Consider the following 13,255-nt stretch of genomic DNA (forward strand, 5'->3'; position numbering starts at 1 on the left):
ATAAATGTAATAAGCATTAGATAAGGAATTTAAAAATTATAAGTAAATTACATTTATGTAAATAATGAAATTGATAAATGAAATCATAACAAATGTAGTCACACAGCATATTGAAAGAATAAATGGGATGAACTGAGGTTCACTGTAAAATCTTGAAGATGAGTATTTGATGATAATTGTGGTACTAAATGCCATGTAATCATATGCTGTAGTTCCCTGCAAATTCTTAGAGCCAAATCTCTTGTGAAATAGGAGCAAAATTGATCCTTGGTCCACATCATCAGCACATATGTGTGCTGTGTGTGTGTGTGTGTGTGTGTGTGTGTGTGTGCTGGGGGCAGATATGCCAAGTCGGCCACTTAGTAAAGCCCACTCTCAAAATTTAAAAAGAAAGAAAGAGAGGATGCAAATAGCTGAAGACATAGCTCAGAATGCAGGTGAAGCCTTGGGTTTCTAGTACTGAAAAACAAAGTAGGTCCACTATAATCAAAGCTATTTTGAAATGAATAGTCACTGGAATGGGATCACAAAAACATAAAGGTAACGGAACACCACAAAATTCTCAGATTTAGTAGGCAGTGTGAATTTATTTTTGATTGGAAAAAGGCAAATCTTAAGAAATAAAACAAAAATTTTATTTTAAAAATATGGCATCTTCATCAAAAACAGGTTATACAATTCCTATGTAATAGCAATCACTTACCTAAAGACAAAAATGACTTATTTTCTATAATTAAATAACCTATTTCTAGAAGGTACTCAATAGATATTAACTAAAAATGAATAATTTTTGAATGAGTGAATGTATTTGAAAACAAAAAATAAATTTTAACAACAAAAACAAAGTATGCAAATAGTCTCAAGAAAAGAATGTTTCTACTCCATCTAGAAATGTAGTAGAATAATGGTATACCTGAATTACACATTCAATATTATACATAAATGACAAGAGGAAAGGCAAGGGAGGACTGACCACTGGATGCTCAGTCACAGACAGGAGCACCAAGATGGGCATGGTGATGCAGGCCTGCAAACCCAGCAGGAGGCAGGAGGAGTGCCATGAGTTCTAGGCCACCCTTGGTTACATAGCAAGTTGAAGGCTAATTTGGCTACATAACAAGAGACTGTCTCAAACCAAAAGACAGGAGTCGCCAGCTCTGAGGCTAGCGCAGAGTGGGACTGCTATAGATAACAATCACTGATTGTATATCTCAACAAGACATAGAAGAAAGGACTTTGAATATTTTATGCATAAAGAAATGATAAATATTTGAAGAGATAAACATTGAACCTGATATAAACACTGTATATACATATACATATATATGTGTATGTATGTAAACATCACTCACGCACTATTAATATGTATAAAACATAAGTTTTATGTATCAGTTAAAAACTTTAATGTTACATAATCATGCATACATACATATTATATTCTCTTATAATCAAATGTAAATTGTTCCTTTGTAGTTCTCACAACATTGGAAGTCAGCCTTGATATTTGAAAACCAGGATTGCTAACAGCTTCATACCTGAAACATATTTGCTCTTATCACCTGCATGATAACTAAATCACAGGCACTTCATAGAGCAGTAGATCTATGAACTGCTTCAACATAAACCTATCCCTAGGTCTTGCTCATACATTATTATTATTTTTATTGGTAATATTCAGCAAGCAATGGTTAAAATAAGCATACATCAGTTAAGTAAATACTTTGTAAAGGGCTGTTAAATGCTCTCTTGAGAGAATGTCCTTTTGACATGAGAAATACAGCACACATGTGAGAATTAAAAACCTCCCAATGACTACCCATGTTGAGGAGCACATATCTGAAAAAATGAACTTTGATCTGAAATTGTCAAAGCTGCCAGAAATCAGAGGGAGGGAAGACACTGCTGGTTAAACATCCCTGACTCTGAGTACAGAAACTTAGAAAATATTGAACTTCCTTCTCATTTGCTTTTGATAAAAATGGAGGGCATCACTGTGTCCAGTCCCAACAAAAGTGCCAAGATCTTGTGGAAGCGCCTATTAGAATGACATTTTTGGGGCATCAAAGTTATGCATCACAGAAACTGTCTTCAAACCTATGCTTGCCTGATCTAAACCACAAATGGGCAGAAGGTTCTTGTGACAGTCTGAGAAGAAAACAGGAAGGGAAAAGTGTGGGAAGGAGGAGGCAGCGGGGAAGATATTTACCAAAACATGGTGCCAGAAATCAGGATTCTGTGTCCACCAATGCCATCTATTGGAGATTTGACCCAAAATTTATATAAAGTAAAAAGATAAAGTCATTTAATTTGTCAGCACTTAACTGCAGTCCTTGCTGGGTCTCACAGTTCTTTTGGGAGAATGCAGGTCACTGTCCAGGTCAGTGGACAACCCAAAGCTAAGCAAAATGAGGTTTTTATGGAAGCTGAATGATGGGCCACTCGCTACATTATCTACCGTGTTTTTCCACATCTAAATTGCCCTCAAATCTGCGGTCAGCTGAGTTGATTTAAAGATCCCAATGACAACAGAGACCTCGAAGTCCACATTCACTGTGTGCCACTGAGGCATACACAGGACTCTAGCAGAGGACATGGTCCTCCAGGGCACAGGAAGACCTGACTTGTGCAAGTAGCTCTACTTTAAAGCTCATCCATTATGTGCTCACCGGCCCTCCCCAGAGACCCTGAGTGACAGGCTGACTGAACACTCAATATTCACACCCAGGGCTTCAGTTTCTTGTCCTGCCAATCAGTTTTTAGCTTGTGAAAACTGACTGTTGGCTGTCATCCCACTAAACAACTTGCTAGCTGGCTAGAAAACTATAAAATTTTAAAGGGCATTGGCTTGTTCTATGCTCTGAATAAACGTTACTAAAACATGGTATCCCCAAAATTAAAAAAGAATCTTGAATAAGACTCGGGATTTCCACATACATTTCAAGATGCTATCCAGCATTCCTGCGTGAAAATACTTGTGTATTAGTCAGTTTTTCTGCATGGGACATGATGCTTGACACCCACATCATATAGAAGAAGAGGTCTAGTTTGGCTCCTGGCTTTAGTAAACTCAGTCTGTGTTCTGCTGAGTTCAAAGCAGAAACATAATGGCAGAATGGAATGACAGGACAAAGATGCCTGGCTTGTGGTGGCCAGGAAATAGCACAGGAGACAGTGGCAGAGAGGAACAAATCATGGACCATACACAGTACCCCAGATCAGGCTTATGTGACTCTCACAGATGCACCCAGAAGCATGCTCTGCCAATCCCTAGGGCAGCTCCCAAGTCAATCAAGCTGAAACAATTAAGCTTCAAGGTCCCTGCAGGTTTAATCTGACTTTTTTTCTATAGTTAAATTTAATTTGTCATACATTTAAAATGAAAAAAAAGTATAGGAAATATCCAAATCACATATGTTTTCAGGAGTCAGTTAACTATAGGGACTCTGGGAAATATTAGAAAGCTTATTTCACTGGTGTTAACTTACTATCTCCAAGAAGAGAAAGATGATTGATAAAAAAAGAATCATCAACAAAATCATTATGGTTCAAATCTTCCCCGCTGTCAGAAACCATTAAAGGAACCAAAAAATAAAGTCTGGTATTTTTAGATTATAATATGAGATGGAAAAAAAGAACACTGCAAATAGTCTGAATTTGTGAAGCTGCTAATCTCAAGGGTGACTCGCCCTGCTTTCCTATCCCAAAGGGAGCTGCCTTCAGGTCACTCCCCAGGGTGCTGCAGGACTGATCTCCCTTGCCCAGGCAGGCAGGCACTGCAGAGGCAGGGAGCAGGGTCTGGCTGGTAGGCATCAGCCACCAGCTGGCTTGCCAGTTCTAACCTGACTGGCATTCTCTCAGGGATGCCAAGCCGAGAGATAAGAATGAGGCTTTGATAATCCAAATGCACTTTGATAGAACATCAACTGAATTTAGTAGCAGAGTGCAATAGTTTTTAAGGTTCTAAATTTTAGCTGGAGGCAGAAGGAATACCAGAAGGAACATAAATGAAAGCGGCTCACCACTTCAAAAGCTAATCTTTGTAATGCTTTCATTAGAGGTTTAAAAAAAAGACACACACACACCACTTTGAAGTGGAAGAGAAATGATTTTGAGGACTGATTGCTATGGGGTGTAGTTTAACTTTTCAGTCTTTCAAAAATAGGCAAGGTCAGGGCTTTCTCCTACTGCTGCTAGATTTGTGAAATATTTTGTTGGTAAAAGAAGGAACATAGATATACATGAGACGGATTAGCTGATGAACTCCCCATTTAGTTCCTGGTAGAAGATAAGTATCTTTTCTATTAAGAGTGAAAGAGGAGATGAAAGGTTCTTCTTTCTAAAGAAATTATTCCCTGAGGCTGGCTGTAAAGGCAGCATTTTCACTTTTAAACAAACACAGTATAAAAATATTTGGACTAGATGAGAAAGTGACAGTAAGAATGGCAACCAGGAGATCCTACAATTTCCCTCCCTAAAGTTTTAGCAAGAGGTGAGTGGATGAACGCAGCTAAACGTATTGCCAGCTGCATCTTACACTGAAAAAATTTGTGTTTCAGCCTAAAATACACAACAAAGAAGCCATAGAAATTTGTAAACAGTAAAATAGGTAAAAGGAGGTTTCATGCCCCTGACAACTATACTCTGAGAGATTTCCTACTTGAAAATCTGGCCTGGAGAAAAGTTCTGCTTGCCAAGTACAGTGTGGGTTTTGTGCCTGTGCAATCAATGGCATTACGGATTTAACACTTGGACTGAGGCAGAATGGAGAATTCCTAACTATATGGCATTCACATGACATCAGTCTTAAGGAACTGACAATCCCCGTTACTTATTCAAGTGATTCCAGCCAAGTGTGGTGGTGCACTCCTGTATTTCCAGCACTCCAGAGGCTGAGGCAGAAGGATCACTGGAGTTCAAGGTTAGCCTGGGCTACAAAGTGAGTTCAAGTCCAGCCTGAACTGCATAGCGATACCCTGTCTCAAAAATACCAAAAAAAAAAAAAAAAAAAAAAAAAAAACACATTTAAAAAACATCAAGTGATTCCAAACACTTTTGCTTTCTCTAGTGGCATGCTTTTCAAAGAAGGTCTCTAACTTCATCTTGTCATTTCTGCCCCCACGTTACTTTTCAGTCCTCCTGCTTAAGAAGATTCCCTGGGAACTGCCCCCTCTGCTCTCACAGAGATCTCCACACATTGTTCCCAACTCACAGGCAGTGCTAAAAATATGTTGCCTTGGATTTCCTATCCAGACAGTGCGCTAAAGAAAAACCTCTCAATGGGACACAGTACAGACACGACCCAGTCTGCACGGTGATAAGATGGGTGGGAGACAACTTGGGCAGAAGCAGTGTACATCGATCACATAGTTCGGCCTGATGTTGGAACAAGGAGGAACTGGCTAGGAATTTAGCAGTCTGGAGTATCAATCGCTGTTACTTACACTAAGTCATGGCTAAAACTGAGACGTAGTGTTGACATAAGTGATACAGAATTACGTGGCCAGTGGGGTCGAAACAGCACAGTGGGGCAGGAGAAAGGAAACTGAAACCTGGAGGAGAGTAGCCCAGAAAGACTTGGGGAGCGGAACACAGGCAGAGTTCTGAACGTTCAGATACGACGAGGACGAGCCTCTCATTGCGTAACTACCAAGGAGATGTGAGAGGTTTGCTTACCAGGATGAGAAGAAAGGTAATCCTTGAGTTGGATCTGCCATATCCATAAAGTATTCTCTAATTTAATGTAGAAGCATTCTTAACATTATGCAATACTGGTAGAGCCATAATTTTAACTACTTAAGGCCAGAGCACTGGTTTTGTTCCAGAAACATCAAACTCTATTCCCTCTCTCATTTAGGATTTTCTTAGCAGCTTATGAAGGGAGGCCCAGTATGTTTATTTTCTTGTCTTTTGAAAGACTTTAATTATAAATGTGTCTGATCAAAGCCTTATTAGATGTTCTCCTTTCATGCTTGTAGTTTTGATGGGGGCCCAAGGATGCTGCCAGAAAGTGAGCGTGTGTCAGAGGAAATCCACCAGAAATAGACCCTACCAGATGTTTTTCTAAACAGCAATGATTAAAAGAGTATGGGTCATAATATGTGCCTTCATCACTTTCTCATTGCTGGGACAAAATACACGACACAACTTATAGGAGGAGACTATTTTTTTTTTTTTAGGTTCATTGGTTTCAGCCCACGAATGGTCACCTGGCTCCAAGGCAGATACGTCATGGTAGGAAGCACTGCCAAGGAGGCCGCTATTCCTGTGGCAGCTGGGAAGCAGAGGGAAGGCAGGGGCCAGGAACAAGACTGTAGCCTTGCTGCTTACACACCTGCACCAGGGCCACCGCCCTGTGGCACATTTACCCGAGAACTCCTCCACGGATGAGTCCATGGACCCTATCACCATGCTCCACGACCCAATCACCCTCAAACATACAAGGCATTTGAGGGACATTTCTCCTTTAAACTACACTATAACGTGGCCAACTTTAGCACTCACCCTGGAAACATCCCTCCAGGAAGGCTAAGCACTATAACAACAGTGGGCCAGAGCAGCACCATCATTAAAAAATGAATAGTTGTCAAAACACAAATCTTGAACTTTAGCTCTGAAAAGCCACACTGCTTTCAAATTACACGCATAATACTCCACACAGAAAGAAAATCCTTTTATTACCACTGTACCAACAAAGAAGTATAAATGTAATTACACTGGAAAATGTGTTTTTCTCCATGAACATTACCACTAGAAATTCCAGATCTGCTATTAGAATATCAAAAGAGCCATGTTATCCCATTTGGTAAGAAGACTGTGCATTTAGCTGCATTATTTCTGTTTCCCTGACAACCTGACAGCACTCACGATCCACCCAAATTTCCAACAGTGGTGCAGAACAGGCTTTTAATAATGCAAAGGCCTTTCTCTCTGTGGGGTGATGTCCTCTCGATGGAATGGAATTGCCTGTCCACAATCTGTTCATCCATTTTCTTTCAATATCCCCGCTGTGATTTAACCTTTGTTAACCAATTCTCAAATTATTTGGCATTGGATGCTACTTAACTGGCACGTTTATAAATGTGAGATCCAGTTGGTGTCCAAGGGCTCTGCGTAAACAGCCACTTAAACACAATGGCTCTGTTTCTTCCCTAATTCGTATATCGTTAATTTACTTTCAATATCTTTTAAATGTAATTGCTGGTAAGAGCAGAGAGAAATGATCTTTATTGAGATGATTTCTAATAGGTATTTAAAAACCAGTTTCTGTAGCATCACACAAGTTATTTTAAGGTATCCATGTGACACATTTAACTCTATACACTAGTACACTCATTTCCCTCTTTTGAGGCCTTGAGAACCAGACAAGCTGTTACTCCTACATGGTGATAGGTGGCTAATTCTGTGAGTGATTTTTAATGTTTTCTAATTACTTGCATTGGGACTTTATTTCTCTATTCCGGTTTTGTTGTTACTGTTGTTAAAAGATAAACTACCTTACTTTCCTCTGGCTCAACAGTTTACACTAAAGACAGCCTGCCACACTGGCCACGAAAAACGACATCGGGAAAGTGGCTCAGTTTACTAATGTGGAGGCTGGGTGCTGCTAATCAATGGCACTGTATTGATTTTTTTTCTAGAGAACACACTCACACATAAAGTATACAAAAATAGGGCAGTTAGCAAACGTTACATGAAAGAAAGTAGGACCACACGACATTCACGGTTTTATATCCCTGATAACATAATGAAAGAATAGCTAAGCACATATCTATTTCAAGAACAAAAAAACCTTACCTTTTAATATTTTATTTTTAAAATACCTATCATTTTTAATTTGGAAAAATCCAACAATATTAGAACATGTTATTTGACCACTATACTCTCATGGCAAGGCTGGCTGGTTTTTGTTGTTGTTGTTTGTTTGTTTGTTTGTTTTGCTTTACAATCCCAGCCCTTCAATTTAAAATTGTCTTTTCCCCTATGTTTTTCACAAATCCTCAATAGGAACTAGTTATCTGTCGACCTGCTTATTTTTATCAGAAAATGGTACAAATCACAAATGACAGCAGCAATCTGAAAAGTACACAGGCAGATCCTGCTTTCACATGAGGCTGCAAACCCCACAGGCGGATGGTCACCGTGGCTGGGTAAGAAGAGGGATTCAACTGCTTGCTTAAAGATGGATTGGTGAAGACCGCAGCAGGATGCATGATTACTTCCTGGCCAGCTCTTGTTATGCTAAAATATGAACAGCAGTGTAGTAAATTGGTCCTCTAGCATCCTAAATATCTGACATATTTCTGTTCCATCAGCATCTGCTACTTTTTATTTTGAACCAACCGACCACCACCACACCTACATGCATTTCAGATTCATCCTTTTGTTTGTTTTCGCTTTTTTCTAGAAAATGATTTGCAAAGGGCGGCTGCTGCTCAGGCAGGCCCTCGCCAGCTTCCTGCCCACATACCAGCATGACAGGCTGGTCCTTCAGGAGAAGCACAAAATCCAGAGAGACTGGCCACGAGGTTACAGTGACAGGAGCCTTCTCCTCTCCGTTTTGGATCCTGGAATTGTTGACCTACAGTTCCATTTAGTTCAGCCTTGATGTACAAATGATTTTATTCTAGACATCAATCTGGGCTTGGAGGCTATGAAAATGTCTCAGACTGCTCCCCGGGAGTGCTAACTGTGAACTATCCATAAAACCATTTTTGAAACCATAGATTCTACATCCCCTTTGGGGAATGCTCGGGACAGAACCCAGGACTTTGGTGTGACAGGCAAGCGCTCTATCCTCTCAGCTACATCATCTTCCTCACCTGCATCTTAAGCGAAGTCGCTCTCTAAAGTAATCATAGAAAAAACTGTTCTTGTGAATAACTACACTAACCTGTGGAATCCAGGACACACCACTGCTGTGTAATGATCTTCCCCAGACAGTGTGAGAACTGCTGAGACTAAATTAGAGAGAACCAAGAGCGGAATTAAAAAAAAAAAAAAGACTAGAAAGTCAATTTTTCTGTTCATTCTTATTAAATCATCAATGGCAGAAACACTGGAGCATAATTGAAAAGTCTCATGTGACTCTTTAATTTTGATGCGGCATTTCAGAAACTAAAAAAGTGTTTATATAAGACCAAAAGATTTAAGAATTGACACATAGAAAATACCATTTAACACTTGCTGGACTTGACCTAAATCTCTGTCAGGGCTACAGATTTGGAAAGCAGGAGAAGAGCCGGACACTTAATCCCTGATGGCGGCCCTGTGCCTCGGCTTCCTGCTCAGGGTTTTGAGCATCATGCTTGGGCACCAGGACCGCGTCCTGCAGTTAGCGACCTGTGAAGATGATGACTACCAAAGGCTGCAGCTGAAAAGCAAGATGTTACTGAGGCTAGAGAACTGTAAACTAGCATGAGCCCTGGATAATTTATAGAATGAAAGAAATAAATGGAATTCTAGGCAGCTCTAATGGTAAAATTACTAAGTTATGAAACACCATGGTTTGTGCAGAGAACAACACTTCTTGTATGATCAATATAGCATAAAATCCAAAGACATAATTAGGGAAGATTTGGACTATGGAGGGTTGTATGTCCCATGCTAAGGAGAATGCCCTTTATTCTTTATGCATTAGGCATTTAAAGATTTTGACTAGGTGTATCATATGGTTAGATTTTTATTTAAAATATATTTATTTGTTGTTAATGCAAAGAAGAGTTCTATGGACAGTAGAATGGAGAATTAAGAGGGAAGTCAGGAGGGATCAGTCTGGAGTGAGCGGTGATGAGAACCAGAAAAGAGGAACAAAACCCAGAACAGCACACTGTGAATCTGGAGCCTGATTTCCAGTCTGCTCGGTTGAGAGGTTACATCAAAGGGTGATGTCCAGTGCCTGTGTCCATGGCTGACGATGGGTCCCTCTAAGAGGAAGACCGCAGGAGACCCACCTGGTTCACACAAGTGGGTTACTGAAGACAGGAACACCAGGAAGTATGACGGGTAAGACGAAAGAAATCTCTGGGAGGAGGCTTGGCCAGGGATGTGCTTGTGAGTATCCTTAAACTGTGAATGGTAATTAAACCTCCGGGGTGATAGGCATGGATAAAGGAAAACAGCCCTGATGGAGTGGACTGCTCACCAGTGGCCAGGACACAGGACACAGGACACAGGACACAGGACACAGGCAGGAAGAAAACCAGCAGAGACTGTAGGAGGTACTCAGGGAAGAGAGATGTAAGCACGCAGTGCAGGCAGGGCAGGCAGGTGCACGGGGCGGGCCTGACCTGAGAATCCTTTTATTTGGGGGGTACTTGGGATTGAGCTCACTGCCTTCTGCTTGCCAGGCAGGCGCTTAGGCTGCTCAGCTACCCCAGTCTCAATGCAGCAGCACTCCGACTGCAGTGGGCTGAGCATGGGTGTGAACAGAGCAAAGCGACAGCCAGGATGGACACTGGGTCACTGCGAGGATGGGAGAGGGGCCAGGAAGGGCAGGAACCAAAGTGGGACTTGGGGGTGGGGCTGCATTATGTTTGTTTTTAAAGTTTATTTTTATTTTAAAAACAAAAAGGGTAGAAATGATACAGAAAAATATTAGTAGGAAATTACCACTAGTTAATATATTGCATACAGTTATCTTAGAAATAGTTGTTCAGGTTATAAGATTTAGGTGTGAAAAAGATGATCAAACAATCAAACAATGACAGCATTGTTTTTTTTTTTTTTTTTTGGCTGAGCTAACAGATTAGTAGTATAGCTGTCTATCTTGTATATGTACACATACGCACATATGTATGTAGACCTATCTACATATAATCTTTTCCTTCCTTTTCTCCGTTTTCCTATACCAGTTGGTCTTTTCTTTTGAGCACTTTCTTTCACTTTCATTTTCACAGTATCTGTTGTACACTTTGGATATTATTACTCTTTTAGTTGTTATTATTGTTGCTGTTTTTTTTATTTAAGGAGAAAAGAAAAAAAACAGTGAAGGGGTACAAGTTATACAGATTTACAGAAGAAAAAAATGCGCAGTAGGAAATCACTAGTTAATGGATTACATATTGCCATCTTAGAAATAATTGTTCAAGTCACAAAATTCAACCTTGTAGAGTGGACATTCCAACAATGATACTGCAAACAGTTCTGTTCAATGATCCAATAAAACTCTGTGACATCATTTTCTGTCTTATACACTTAAATATACATGCAGTTATATCGTTTAGAGCACTTTCTTTTCCTCTCTTTTGTACAATGACTATTACACATTTTGGGTTTCATTACTCCCACGGTTCTTAATGCTTTTTTGGAAGAGAGTAAAACCAAATGTGACATAACAGAACAGAATCGGTCAAGTCAAAAGGGTGGACATAATAGATAATATAAAAACATAATACAAGGTGATCAACAATGGTTACCATAATGCCTCCCGCTATCTCTAATAGAATTGCCTGTATCATTAGTTGTAATACAATTGAACAAAACAGTAAAGAACAAAACCGACAAAACCAAAACATTGGAGACATTGTAGGTCTTCAAAAGTAGATAAAAGTCAATGAGAATGGGCGTTATAATGAATCTCATTATCTTCTCAGCTGATGCCTAAACTTTCGAACCTGATACTATCCAGCAAAACAGAATAGGGGAACATCAGTCAAAAACAAGATGGTGAGAGTAATACAGGGCTTTAAATCGAGATAATGGAAAGTCAAAGTGGGTTACTATAATATATCCTGCTATTTTTTTCCTTTAATTAAACGGATAAAAATAAAAAAGTAAATAATGGAGTGGAGATTGAGAAAAAAGAGGGCATAACAGCGAAACAGGGCAGATCAAAACATAACCATTTAAGCAGAATAGTGTTTCACCACCAGATAATTCCGACCCAAAAGTAGTTACCATATTGACTCTTTCCTTGAAGTCCTTGAGTACAACTTCGTATATTGTAGCATTAAGTATATCAAAACAATGTAAAACCATTTAAGAGAATGACAGCATTATAAAGTATTTAGAATCAACTAACAGAAAATGAACAATGGTTTCTGTATAATCTCCTTGTCTTTAAAAGGTTTTTGCTTATACTATCGTACATAATAAAATCCAATAAGATACAACCTGTTTAGACCATTGGAGACAGTAGAACAAAAGCTAGATGAGACTTCAAAACAAGATGATACTAAATCAGTATTACCTATTAAGATGTCATTTTCTCTAAAATAGCTGTTCCTATCATCCAATCTTCTCTGTCTCATTTCTGTTGAGCTCTTTTTCTGTCAGTAGCTGTCAGTTTGTCTTCTTCATTTTGTTCTCTGCTCCATTCGTTGTGGCCTCCCCGCCACTATTTCTGGGTTCTTTGTATTTTTCTTTTTTTAGAATATCCTGCAATACTTTCTGTAGGGTTGAATTGGTGGTTGCAAATTCCCCCAGTTCCTCTTTATCCTGGAAGCACCTCGTTTTTCCATCAATTTCCAGGGACAGTTGTGCAGGATATCAAAATCTTGGCTGGAGATTATTATCTTTCAAAGATTGAATTATTTCCCCCCATGCTCTTCGTGATTTGATGGTTTGTGCAGAGAAATCTGCTGTAATTCTGATGGGTGTTCCCTTGTAAGTGGTCTGTTTCTTGTCTCTTATAGCTTTTAATATTCTGTTCTTGTATTGAATTTCTGGAATTTTTATTATTATATGCCTGAGTGTTTCTCTGTTAGGGTTGTAGGTAGCTGGGGTCCTGTATGCCTCATACATCTGAGTATCTTTACCTTTTGCTAAATTAGGAAAATTCTCCTGGATTATTTCTGTGAGTAGCTTTTGTAGTTCACTTGTTTGTGTCCCTACTTCTTCTTTTATGTTCTTAATCCTTAAGTTATGGATCCTCTTATCATCTTCTTGTCTTTGTATTATTGCTGTTTGTTTCTTTGTTATTTTTAAGAAGTTTTTCATTTCATTCTCCCATATTACAAGTCTGCCCTCCAGATCAGATAGTCTGTCCTTAGTTTCTTTCAAGCTGTTATGCCAGTCTTGGATAGACTTCTTAATTTCTTGATAGTCCCTTTGAACCTGCTTCACATACTCAATGCTTTCTCTGTTTTCTCCATCAAGCAATTCTCCCCTCTTTTTCTGTTCTTCCATTCCACCATCTGTTTTTTCCTGGGTGGTGCTTAGCATTTCTCTAACTATTCTGCATACTTCTAGCTTCAGGTCGTTGATAACTTCATTCCTGAATTGGTCTATGAGGCTCTCTATATGGCGCTTAATGTCT

This window comes from Cavia porcellus, unplaced genomic scaffold (genome assembly GCF_034190915.1).
Source record: "Cavia porcellus strain 051 isolate PalLab524CR breed Dunkin Hartley unplaced genomic scaffold, mCavPor4.1 scaffold_22, whole genome shotgun sequence".
Taxonomy (NCBI): Eukaryota; Metazoa; Chordata; class Mammalia; order Rodentia; family Caviidae; genus Cavia; species Cavia porcellus.